We start from the raw sequence: 12190 nt of genomic DNA, 5'->3' as shown, positions 1-12190 counted from the left end.
AAAAAATCTTATTAAAACGGTAGGCCCTATGTTGTTTAGAAAAATGTAGAAAGTGATGATGATGATGATGTCGATGATGATGATGATGATGATGATGATGATGATGATGATGATGATGATGTCTCCAAAAGTATCCCGGTTTGTTTTTCTTGCCCTAAATCGTGCGTATCTATTAATAAGGCACTTCAATAATCAATAATCAGTCACGTGACGGCCTCCACTAACTAGCTACTAACTTGGGTTTATGGGCGCTGATATTTCATGTTCACTGTCACTTATTTATCAGAAAAGTGCGACCATTTGTCAATCACCTACAGTACCCAATTTCGGCATACTATATAAGAAACTCATCATGATGATTGCCAGAGAATAGTTAAAATGTAGCTTGTACCGTTTTTTGTGGCATCCTTCAGAAGTGAGCGGTCCGATACCAATATTTTCGGTCAAATCTCCATTCAATTAACACGGGGAGTTGGCTAGCTATGCCTTGCCCTCACTCATATTTTACAAAAGTGCGACTATTTCTGAACATCTAACCTAGCTGTAATTTTAGGTCATGTTAGAGAAATATATTTGCTAGAAGTTTGGAGAATACCTAACATATTGACTGGTTATTTTTCACACAGTGATGTTAACTAGCCAAGTGCCCATTCTTCCAACGTAGATCATTTGTAGGGGTCATGCGTCAATGGTGAGAGCACTGTGTATTGTGTATAGGAAAACGGACAGTAACTGCAGTATGATGTATTTAGCTTTGCCAAAGGGATAAACTTTCCTTGGCACTTTTTTACTGAGTTTGGGTTTGGTGTTTAGAGTAAAGGATACTGCTAAATGATCACTTATACCTGCGACAGCCTTGCACTGGTCAAAGTAGTTTGAATGAGATGTAAGCACAAGATCGAGGATGTTTTGAGTGACATCAGTGATCCTGGTAGGCTCCTGAACAATTTGGTCCAGGAAAAACTCGTTGCATACATCTAGCAGTAAAGAACAGTTGGCCGGTTCCACAGCGTATGGCTTGACACAGCGGTTGTCCCAATCGATGTCTGCCAAATTAAAATCGCCACCAATTAATAACACAGCATTCTTGAAGGTAGATTGAATCTCCGCAATGGATTTAGAAAGTCTGTGGAGGTTGCTGGATGCAGATTTAGGTGGTCTGTAGAAGGAGCCTATGATGAGAGGTTTCTGCCCTTGGATGTGGATTTCCACCCATAGAAGCTCAGCATCAGTTGTATTAACATTGCATTCAGTTGCAATGATTGTATCTCTAACCATCACGAAGACGCCTCCCTTCCGACTGCGGGTTCTATCCTTTCTGTAGGTGACGAAGCCTGGTGGAGTAATTTCAGCAGTCAAAATGGAGTCGTTCAAGTAAGATTCAGTACCAATTACAATGTCCGCCTTATTAAGGTCTATTAATGTCTCAAGCTGAGGGAGTTTGCCAAACAGCCCATCACAGTACAACAATGGCTTTTAATTTGTTGTTTTGGCGACAAGTATTTTTCTTATCAAATGGACGACCATTTTTTGCCTTAGGTGATGACGTAGCAACTGGCGATCCCAACTCTTCGGTGGTCAAATCAGCAGCAGAGTCACTAAGGCTACTGAAAGAGTTTGACAGTGACACACCAGACAGGGTATGGAAAACTGATGGACTTACATTGGGTAGACCACACTCACAACATAACCATGTAATGCTAGAATTGGAGTTAGCTTCATGCATTTCAAAAGGCATGCGCATGCAGTCAATATGATACCAGCCGGTACACTGGTCGCACTGGAGACAGTTTTGCCCCCATTTAGCTGGTTTGCTGCAGATTAGACAAGGATACTTTACTGGGCGGGGCCCTGGGTTAATCTCGGTGTCCCCTGCAAGCAGTATGAGAGCCATGAGGAAAGATGTTTTCCTCTCTATGTTCATCTTGGGTTTTATCCGGTGATACTTCATGGTACTAGTACTACTGTAATAACTCAAGGATCTTTGGTGCAGGAGATCTTCATTTGTTACAGAAATGATTTGGTATGTTGAGCACTTTAAACAAATAATTATAGTACTTACCTCCTACTTTAGGAATGTGCATATGCCTTAATCTATGTCGACCATGTCAACAACCCAGTGTATTTTTACATGGTTGGAAAAGTCTATTTCCTCTCGCTATTTTGCCAATCAAAATTCATAAATTGTCCAACTTTTTTGACAAAAAAGAGTTCTACAACCATTCCGGCAGCAAGGAAACACAAATTTATGTGTATTCAGTGCGTCCTTTGCGTTTAAATAGTTCAGTTCAAGTTGTGCTTCTATACGCCATATTTACGGAATTGATGATACGAGCTGATACGGAATTTTTGAACCCACATTTCGTGAAATATACATTACCTTTTCAACTTCTCGACACGAAATTGGATTCATAATAAGGTCAAATACAAGCCTTCCACTATGGCTGCTCTCAGCATCTCGATTGGTGTCTTGTGTTAGTATTATTCCATATTTTGCTGGTAGAAGTTCAATGAAACACTCCATAATTCACGACTTCTGTCACTTGTGTTATAAACTCGATGTGTTTACACTATTGTCGCTCCGGGTCCGCGACTGATCGCAGGGATCGGTCTATTAGCTATTCTATACACTTTTCAATAGCCTTATTGTGATGTGCGGGAGTTTTAAAAGCCGAGACATGAACAAAATATAATGCGAGCACCCGGGGGGCATCAACTTTAGAAGTGACGGTATGTGCCTGTCAATATATGCCCCTCTTTTGAAGCCGACTATACCCGATGACCATGCACCTTCAGTTTTCAAAATATTATACCCAATGACCCCTTTGTCATTTTGATTGTACATAATGACCCCTTTTTTTTATTTAAAAAAAAACACAACGTTTTGTACTGACATGCCCCTACTTCGCGACGCTTGTAGGCACATACCCATCAATTCTAAAGTTGAGTGCCCCGGGGCGAGCGCATACTGCGGGCCAATGAACAATGAGATAGCGACTTAGAATCTTATTCTACACCACTAAAAGATCATTTATCAGCAAAAAAAAAAAACACTTTAACTGCCCAAAACAGTATTTGGTATGATACCTTTTGTCAATAAATAACCATTTAAATGCTATTTCAGAGATACGTGGCGACCATCTTGAATATCTCGGATTGCCCAAGGGTGACAATTCTACACCCCCTAGAATCTTATTCTACACCACTCAAAGAGCATTTATCAGCGAAAAAATAAACTTTAACTGGCCAAAACACTATAATTATTTGGTATGATACCATTTGTCACTAAAACACCATTTGAATGCTATTTCAGAGTTACGAATCGGCCATTTTGAATATCTTGAATTGCCCAAGGGTGACAATTTTACACCCCATAGAATCTTATTCTACACCACTCAAAGATCATTTATCAGCGAAAAATAAACTTGAACTGCCCAAAACACTATCATTATTTGGTATGATACCATTTGTCACTAAAACACCATTTGAATGCTATTTCAGAGTTACGAATCGGCCATTTTGAATATCTTGGATTGCCCAAGGGTGACAATTTCATACCCCTTAGAATCTTATTCTACACCACTCAAAGATCATTTATCAGCAAAAAAGAAGCTTTAAGGCCGTACTACACCCATATATTGGTTTGATTGGTCTAAAAAAATATTTTTTCATTTATAGCTAGGCGATATATGCACGGATCATGTGAAATAAAAATAATTATGAAACAACTTCGTAAAAGTGTCCTTTTTCACCCATTTGTCTTAAAGTTGACTGGTTGGTAAGGACGCTTATATCCACTTTTTACGTCTGTGACAGGCGGCGTAGGAAGCCCAACACGTGACGTACGAGGCTGGCGAAGATACACTGACAGCCCCATTCAAAATACACGGTTAGCAATTACAAATAGAAAATTATCATACTTGCAGTAGGGTACTTTGTCGTACCCCGACGGTTTTAGAGTAAGATAATTTTGCTTTGACACCACATAACAAATTTAGAATTGTTTGTGACGATTTCATGATTATGTGTTAATCTAACGGTGACCTCAAAATTGGCGATATCGCTTCCATCACCGCCTGGTATGTGATGTCAATCTCCATAGGGATGGGCGATACCAGCTTTTGGTACCGATTGTCGATCTAGAGCAGTCAGGGGGTGGTGGCGTAATTTTTAGAAAAAATTAAATTAAATTAAAAAAAAATGGCCGCGGAGCGCGCTTGCGCGACGCAGGAGGTTGTCTGAGGGAGGATGTTCCCCCCTCAGAAGTAAGAAACTTGTGCAAAATGAAGTTCTAATTGAAGCGATTTGGTGGACAATTTTGGCACTATTACTAGTGTAAAATTTTAGGTTTGGCGGCCGAAAATTTGTGAAATGTGCGGTTCATGAAGCCTTTCTTGGACAAGTTTCCCTATTGTCGTAGGCCTATAAATTGTTTTAAACATAAATCGGCGAAAGAAGAAGCGAAAATGGCCACTTGTATATCGATTACGCAGGGGAGTGTAAAATGAAGAAAATTGAAGTGTTTTGGTGGACCATTTTGGTACAAGTGTGTAAAAGTTTAGTTTGAAAAAGCCGCAAATTTGTTAAATGATAGTCCATGAAACCTTCCTTGGACAAGTGTTCCCTGTAAGCCTATACCCTTATTGTGTTAACATAGGGCTTAAATTTGCAAATGTTGGAAGAAGAGCGAAAATGATCATATGTTTATCCACTACGCAAGGGGGAGTCTGAGGGGGATGTTCTCCCCTGAGAAGTTTGAAAAATTTGCAAAATGAAGTTCGAGTTGAAGCCATTCGGTGCATTGTTTTTACACTACTATTTGAATCAATTGCTTTAAACAGAAAAAAAGGGCCCGAACTCAATTTGCAAAACTTGAGATTAGCAATTACTAAAGCATGCATAAATCGATGAAGTCGGTATTGAGTCCGTCTTAATACTGACATTGGTGGCAAAATGTGAGGGGCCCTGCATATCGGCGGACCCGCAGTAATTTTCACATGCTTTTAGGACGAGGACCCGCCTTCAAGCAATGCCTAAAATAATCGCAGGCCTATATAGGACCTACTTCCAATCGTCCCGACTGTGCGGTTATTTACACATGGGCCTACTCAATTACGTGCAATTTAGTTTCTCTCCTCCTTTCCTCCATTTTCTCTTCTCTTTTCTCCTTTCTTCCCTTCTCTTCTCTTTATTTTTTTTTTTTTTTGGGGGAGGGGTGGGGTGTGGGCCCGTCAGCCACCTGAATCCGCGCCTTAATTGAGTCAATGTGTATGTTGGGGAGGGGAGGGGGGTACTGAGGCCTACCACATTAAACGAACTTACTTACTCTTTGTGGGATTTCGAATCGCAACACAGGTAATAATAAAACCAGTAGCAAACTCCACTTTACCAACAAGATACAACAACTTTACAACTTTCTTTTTAATTAATGAAACAAAGCTTATTTTTGACTCAGAGTTTAAATTTAAGATGCTAGCCGAAGTCAATAACTTTGCACATTCTTCGGGTTCCTTTGTTTCCACTCTTGTTAAAAGAAGACATAAAACCTGATGATCAGCTGACTCTTTCTGTTGACAATTTAAGTTTAAAACATTATTAACACAATTTGTGTGTTGAAAATAATTGTAAACAAAACCAATAGGCCTACAATTGGCTAGTTTCAAATCTTTCTTAACATATTTTAAACCGTGTTTTTTGTACTGAAAATATTTTGTAAAAGATTTGCAATCACTTTGATTGAGATCGAACATTGCCACTTTACAATGCTCAAGGTCACCAAAACTCAGATGTGTGAAAAATCCTATTGTTAAAAATTGTATGAAATCATCCCTCAGCGTAAACTAGTTTCTATACACTTTTAAATGTGAATGATACGGTAGGTCGCTGAAAAGTGACGTGACGTTACATGTACACTAGGAAAACAATTGTTATTTAAAGTACCGTAACATTTTTCAAAATCGAGATTTTTACCTAATTGTAATAAATATAACATAACAACCCCCCCGGGTAACAAACACACCCTGAAATGTTTTATCATGTACATGCCCCGCCAATACCCGCCATGATGTGCCGCTGAGTGCATATCCCATAGACAATCCATTGGATTATTCAAAACACTGTACAATGTTGGCCTAGGCCTAGCTGTGAGCCCGGGCTGCGAGATCTGGATCTGGATCATTTATACTCCAATAAAAGCAGTGAATTCTGCACCCGGGATTCTGCATCACACTAGAGTTGGAGATAGTCTAGACCTACCACACAATTTATTCGCTACCTGAATTCGCTAATAGAGAATGAGAGATTAGAATATTTGTTTATATTTGTTTTCAATTTTCTAATATTTTTTTCAATACGTTCCATTAAATAATTCTTTAGGCCTATTCTGTCATGTCTGTAAAGTACGGTATCGTACGCGTACCGGTATCAGAGAATCCGCATTATCGAGTACCGCTCAACCTTAGTCAAAGGTCAAAACCAATTATAAAAATATGGCGTCGTGTTTTCGTCGGCTTCGCTTGTCTTCGAAGCGAGCAGTGATTTTCACTGATTTTACACATCATTTTCTCAAAATGGAAGGAATACACACCCGCTACAGGTAAGTGACGAAACCGTTACTACACATGAAGTTTTAGGGTGTGTCCAACAGTTTAATTTTGAGGTTTTACCATTGTGAACATACCGACTTACATTATAAATCGTGTTTCGTAAGCTTTCTATTTTCTCAGAAAACTGAGCAAAAATTCACCTAATACTGAAAATTGACTGTTTTGACTGTTCTTTAATTTCAACCTTATCAAACCTGAAACAAATGTGCTGCCTTGCGAACACAAATTTTGCATATCATTGTCAACTGGAAGGAAAATAAGTTTAATTTCATTGATAACATGAAATTGATGCATATTTGTGTTTTCAAAGCTGTGCATAATTAATGCATTTCCAAAATAAAAAATATTTTGGTACTATTAAGGTCTGCCATTGATGATAAATAAGTGTGTGTAGGTCGATTCACATTAGCAGTTCTGAAATTGCAAATATGATCAAAATTGTGATGGGGTCATCATGTACCTCTCTTTGGCTTGTACAATTAAAAGCATGTAAGCTACATTATTATCAATACCACTACTAGAACAAGAAGATTTGCCCCTTCATTATGCATACCACTTTGACCATTTTTTTCCCCTCATTTCTTCACAAAATGCAAAAAACCCACAAAAAATGGGATGGGTGTAGTACCCCCTTAACTGCCCAAAACACTATAGTTATTTGGTATGATACCTTTTAACACTAAAACACCATTTGAGTGTTATTTCAGATATACGTGGCGGCCATCTTGAATATCTCGGATTGCCCAAGAGTGATGATTTTACATCCCACGGAATCTTTTTCTACACCACTCAAAGATCAATAACCAGCGAAAAAACAAACTTTAACTGGCAAAACCATCTAACCCCCAAAATGTGGTGTTTGCAGCCGGACTACTATGTAAGTGTTAATTACTATGCTTGATATTATTTATTACATCACCAGGGTAAAAAGAGTAATCGGTACCTAATCGGACACCGTTATTGCTATAGGACCAAATAAGACGTAGTGCCTACTTTTTGGCATGCGTACTTCATCGTAGACTATTTGATGAGTAGAGACCAACTTAATGTAGATATATTTGATGTTAACGATCATAAATCATAGAGTGGCGATTGAATCCCAGATGGACCTAACTCTAACAAATTTGACAGGATTCATCAGTAGCTTTACTGCATATCAGCGTTTCCACAGGGAGAACCCTAATTATGACATTATTCACTCCTTTTAAGGTTATACAAGGTACTGTTGGTCGAAGCAGCCAAAAAAAAATCCTCGTTATTTTATTTATTTTTTGACAAATATGTATACCTAACTTTAATGATTCATTCTTCACTTTTAAGCAATTCATACGCAATTTTAATGTGTGAAAACATTCGTTGGGATCACAGGATGAGCCTTTGAATATAAATATCGTTGACAATTCATGGAATTCGGCACCTTGAGTTATCAATAATAGTTGAAGACGCAATACTTACGTTTCAACACCCGAGAGACACGCACATGCATTCCAAACCACACCCACTTTGTAAACTATACCTCGCCTCATCGGGAAATTAGAGAGACGTACATTGTAAGATTATCGGGTGAAATACGCACTTACGTCAGTCTTAACTGCCGATGAGACATAGTTAGAGGTTAAAAACTGCGCATCAGTTATTTGGAGGGCATTGTGAAAAATCTAAATATTTTGCCTTTGGACCCGAGGAATATTCCGAGGTCCAAAGCAAAATATTTAGATTTTTCACATTGCCCGACATATTACCGATGCAAAGTGATTAACCTCATTCATAACCGTTACTTTAATCTCTTCACCTTACAAAATAACACATAATTTTACTCAAAAGTTTATAAAAATAGATGATTTTTACATCTTCCCTTTCCAAAAATCGGTCAGGCTTAAACATGACGACCAATAACAAAAGTGCGTATCACAATCTGTGCAAATATGGTAGCGCGCAATCCAAATACGGCAGCCAGCGCGCGCGCAGTTTGTTCGACGCACAACAACACGCAAATGCCGGTCAATTGTGTGCGACATTGGAACAATTACGCATTTTGCGGTCAATTTGTGAGATATTAATGACCTCGATTTGCGTTCGGGTTTTCACAAATAACTAAATGTAATTGGATCGCACACATCGCGTTTATTAATGAGGTTATGAATATTGTATCAAAGGTTTTGAACATGTACACTGACCTTGCATGTGCATCCCATCTTATGATATTTTTAAATGTATGATTTCAATCATTGCCCTGTTTATGTTAGAGAAGCGGAATCTGTGGCTGCTTTTAAACGGCTTCTGAAGACATACCTTTTTCCTAATGTGTAATATATTGTTGTCGTTTTTATTATGTTTTCCATTATGCATTTTGTTTTGGAGCAAAAGCCCTGTGTTATTTGTAGAGCGCTATAGAAACGTTATTTAATAACATTCTAAACATTATGTTATTTATGTGTTGACAAAATATTTCGCAAAAAACGTTTTCATGACTTTTATATAACCCGACAAGTTATCAAAACGTTTCGAATTAACGTTTTAAGAACATTTTTGTGTTAGCTAGGTATAATCACATAACTTATTAGGTTATCATGGTTATTGTTTTAAAGCGGCAAAAGATGAAATCACTATCAAACTTCAGATGCCAAAAGAAAGGGTGTTGGTTCTGGCTGTATGCCTATTACATGATAGACATGCGTCTAACAACTTAGACAGTCATGTCAAAACAAACGATTATGCTTAAAATCCATTTAACCACGAATTAAAGATGTAACTGAAAGTAAACTTGCTTTTTGGTTGTACCATTATTTACAAGCTGATTTTATTTGCATGCAAAATTAAATTAATCATGTGATGTGATCATTGATTAAACATAATAAGTAGTTTAACGTGAACAAAAATAAGAGACACAAAAAGACCCTATTTTGCCGGACTCGAGGAGGACTCGAAGTCGAGTCCACGAGTCCTTGGGGTCCGAATCCGAGTCCTTAGCTTCCGAGTCCAAGTCCGAGTCCGAGTCCTTGAAAAAAGAACTCGAGTCCGGCCGAGTCCGAGTCCTGAGTCCTCCCACACAGCTGGCGGTACTTGGATACCTTTGATGGGATAAATGTTTCCGAGAATATCTTATAAACACATTTCATGTTATACATTTTTCGTGATTATCAAATAAAATATTCTCATTTCAAAATAAATCAGTTTTAGGGAAAATCTGTCTTTAATAAGTTTAAATTCAGAATTTTATAGCTCATTCCACCATTTTTATAACATACGTTGAAGGGCGTAGACCACCATGTAACTTCTCCGTTGAAAAGCACGTCGTAAGAAATAAACTTTTTTACCTGGCGTTTTCTACCCCGCGTGACAACATTTTTCACTTTTTTACGTCATCCGTGTATAAATTAAGGACTGAATTTTAATTTAAGCTTAAGTTTTGGACAACTTTAAAAGATTCAGTTTTTTATTAAAAAATGTTGAAAAGCGACGTCGCTATTTCAACCCCAAAATAGCATTAAAACTTGTTCCGTTAGCAGTAAGTTGGACATGACCTACTTTTCTTGTGAAATTAGTCATTAATAGGTTAGCATCTTTCATTTAAATCAGAACAAGCCAACCTCACGAAGAACATGGTCCCTAAGGACACCACATTGTCTCCAGTAGCGATATACTTTTAACCGGAACTCATCACTTTTGGTGTAATGCACCCTTCACAGAATGCTGCTTGGCCCTATATATCAATTATTGCAACACGATCATAACAAATGTAGCTGAGGTCGTACTTCAGCTTGTTGACACATGTAGCCTGCAGTTTAGTTGCCAGACAATATCGGACTCACTCAGTCATTTAATGATGCAATACAAACGATCGAATTTGGTATTAAAATGAGCAAACTTTTGAGTTGAACCTTTTCAATGTAAAATTAATTTCTCGGCCAAATAGAAAGCAACTATTTTCATTTGTTCTGACAAAGCTATAATATACACACACGATGTACAGAGGTGGAAAATATCTTTCTTAAGCAAACTATATTAGTTTGAAACGCTACAAATGAATTCCGAAAAAAGCTCGCAGGTGAAGATAAAGCCTATAAAAATCAAAAATCTTACACTAAAAGACACAATTTCATGTCTAATTTTAACACCAGGATTTTTTTTAATGTATATCCAATTTCATAATTTCAGCAAGTAATACTTACTTCAATTCATTTTTATCTTCTAAAGAATGTGTGTTGACGGAAAATCAATTAGCCAATTAGCAAATGCCTATTGGAAATATGCTTTCATGTTTTCAAAAGTGTGGGGTACACGTGTCTCTATTCCTCTAACTGTCCCAAAATGGTCGTCGCGCTTCGCATGCCTTAATATTATAGCTAATTCCCCAATTTCCCTCGATTGGGTCAATTTGAGCACGACACTGACTTCTAATAGAAACGTCTAAATGTCATCATTAGCCCCTGTATTTTACATGTTCAACCGTTTATGTATTTAGGAAATTCTACAAGATCTCTTAATGCATGTTAGGTGCATATTAGTGTAAATGTAATGCAAGTTAAAGATTTTGCCCAATTACATCAATATATGATATTGCATCATAACATAATAAATATTCTGTGATGGAAGTAAGAACATGACACAGCAAGAATACCTGCACATGACTTTTTCTAAATAAATGTGTGCTGAATGGTTATTAAATTACAGACTTTCAAAATATTGTGTTTTTTTTTGTTTTTTTTTTTGGTTTTGGTCAAAACTTGGAATTCACCATTTGTGCGCAATATTCTGTAACTTAAAGAAACGTCTAAATTTTCAAACCTAAAATGCCAAAGAAAGCTAACAATATTTAAAACTTACAACTAAAATCAATACCACTGGTATCAATGCTATTCATACCTAGCAAAATTAAACCATCCAATATATAGATCATTCTGAGACACTCTGTATTTAACATGTTCAACAGTTTATACATTTGAGAAAATGAAGCAATACTAAACGTGCGACGACACTGCGCATGCCATATCTCAACAGTATAGGATGAAACGTCGGCTTGACCCCAGTTTCAAAAATATACGTCAATATGGCGTCTATTAAGTTGATAGGTATCCATGGTGACATCAACATAAATTAGTTGCTATGGTGTGTCTCGCTTCTGTGATCATCTAAATAATTGATTCTAATAATTATGCTACACAGTTTAACGGCTGATAAAAACACAGTTCAGAGTGCACACCACGAACCTAGCAGTTATTAATTAAAACGTCACATGACTTGAATTATACTTGATAGAAATATAATTTCACTTAGATATAACCATTTTACCGTTTTCAAAAGTAGTTAACTGAACGAATGAATGAATGAATGAATGATTTCAAGAAGCACACTTTACAGATGACTTAATGTTGATGATTCATTCTTTCATTCATTCGTTCATTAGTTCATTTGTTCGTTTATTCATTCATGTAATCATTCATTCAATTATTTATTCATTCATTTATTCATTTATATTGCAGTATTTATTTTATAGTATTCACATAACATTAAGCCATATTTTTGAAGTTTAGCCATTTGACTTAGGAAATGAGTCAAAGAAGCAAATAATTGTTATTGCCAAA

This window comes from Amphiura filiformis, chromosome 10, assembly GCF_039555335.1.
Source record: "Amphiura filiformis chromosome 10, Afil_fr2py, whole genome shotgun sequence".
NCBI lineage: Eukaryota > Metazoa > Echinodermata > Ophiuroidea > Amphilepidida > Amphiuridae > Amphiura > Amphiura filiformis.
Note: the sequence above shows the minus strand (reverse complement) of the source record.